The sequence below is a fragment of the Galeopterus variegatus genome, unplaced genomic scaffold (assembly GCF_000696425.1).
Source record: "Galeopterus variegatus unplaced genomic scaffold, G_variegatus-3.0.2 Scaffold10538, whole genome shotgun sequence".
Taxonomy (NCBI): Eukaryota; Metazoa; Chordata; class Mammalia; order Dermoptera; family Cynocephalidae; genus Galeopterus; species Galeopterus variegatus.
In genome coordinates this window covers 20,231-22,348 of record NW_007736649.1, presented here as the reverse complement: position 1 = coordinate 22,348, position 2,118 = coordinate 20,231, and positions in this window count along the sequence as shown.

The following is a 2,118-nucleotide window of genomic DNA, read 5'->3' as shown; positions in this document are numbered from 1 at the left end:
AGATATTGTATTTAAATAATATTCTTTTTTATGCTGAAACATATCACACTGGTTTTAATTTAAAAATAATGTCTTGAAGTACTCAATGATGAAATTATTTAATTTCCCAATTTGGAGCCATAGTTCCCTAAATACAGGCAATATTTGTGCTTTGGAAAATATACTTAGGCTATAACCTTCATATTTAGTTTTCAGCTGTGAAATCTCCAATGACAGCGATTATACACTGAAGCCTCTGAGGGTTTAATATCAGCTGAGTCAAATTTAGATTAAGACTGAATAATAGAAGGATCAGCTCAGATCTAGGAGGGACTCCCCACAGCAGGGAAAAGGTAATGGGGTGATCCCCAACAGTCTACATTCCCACCATGAATGCCTAAATTTCCAGCTATTAGAGAGCCCCAGAGCCCTTGCAGGCTCTGAGCCCAGTATAGGGAGCTGTCTGGCATCCATGTGACTGCACTATTCTAGAAAGGGAATTCATGCTGAGTCCTCCCCACCCCTCCCCCAGGACTCAGGGTGCTGCATACATTGCCATTTTGAGATTGGAGCCACCATCAAATTACGTCCTTCCCTGGGGCTGAATAGCTCCAGCATCTTATATCCCTGGGGCCCTACCAACATCCCACTACATCCATCCAGAAGGCAGCAGTGTCAAAACACCAGCTACAAGCAGCACTGTAGCTGTGACCCTGGCACCCAAACCCACACAGCACCCTGCACCTGAGGAAACAGGTGATTTAGCACAGTGGGGAGGCCACCCCAAGACAAAGGGATCCAATGCACATGCTCTCCAGGGCCTGAAAGATGATCACTCTGGACCTTTGCCACAAATACTGGTGGCCCTGCTCACTCCAGAGGCAAAGCTACTAAGTGCCTATCATTCCCTTCCAGGTGCTCAAGGATCTGTCTACTTCCCCTACAACTCCATCCACTCTAATGGTGGAGCTAGGAGTACCCAAGTCTCCCTTCCAGTGGCCCAAGGACTGGTTTGTCTGTGGACTGCCTCTGCCAGAGACCCCACCCTGCTGGCCAACTGAGCTGTCGTATGTCTGCACATATTCCTCCAGGGACCAAGAACCAGCCCACCTGGTAGCCCTTGCCTCTAGCAAAGCTGTACCACAGCCTCCACAAACCCTCACAGCCTAAGCTCCTCAGGCACTTGCAGACACTGTTGATGTTGAATACAGACAAAAAAGTTCACATGGAGTCTATACTATTCTACCTATCTAGAACCAAAGCAAAAGCACCCTACTCAACCAACACTATAAGACACATCTACAAGAAAAGCACTTTCCCTATAAAACCTACTCCATAAATTTAGAAGAAATAACTGTTCCACAAGATATTCAAATATCAACACAGGAATACAAGAAACATAAAAAGGCAAGGTAATATAACATCCCCAAAGGAGCACAATAATTCCACAGTAACAGATACACTAAATAATGAAATCTATATAATGCCAGAAAAGGAATTCAAAATGATGAAGCACAGCAAGATACAAAAGAATATAGATAGATGGTTCAGTAAAATCAAGAAAACAATTTATGATCTGAATGAGAAATTTAACAAACGCATAGACATCATAAAAAAGAACCAAACAGGGCTGGCCAATTAGCTCAGTTGATTAGAGCACAACCTTGTAACACCAAGGTCAAAGGTTCAGATCCCCCTACTTACCAGCCACAAACAGAAATTTTGGAACTAAAATAATAAAAAATACAATTGAGAGCTTTGAGAATAGATTAAATCAAGCAGAAGGAAGAATTCCTGAACTTGAAGAAAAGTCTTTTGAAATAATTCATATAATAAGACAGAATGAAGAAATCCTACAAGACTTTGGAAAAATTTTAAGCTAATAACTATTCACATTATAGAACTTCAAGAAGGAGAAAATAAGAGAAAAGGCATGAAACTCCTACTTAATGAAATAATAGCTGAAAATTTCCAAGTCTTGGGAGACACATGAACATCAAGATCCCCAAATAGACTCAACTCCAAAATGCACTTTCTGAGGGACGATATAGTCAAATTGTCAAAAGTAAAAGAGAGAGACAAAATTTTAAAATGTCAAGAGAAAAGCATTAAGTCACATATAAGGGACTCCCCATCATA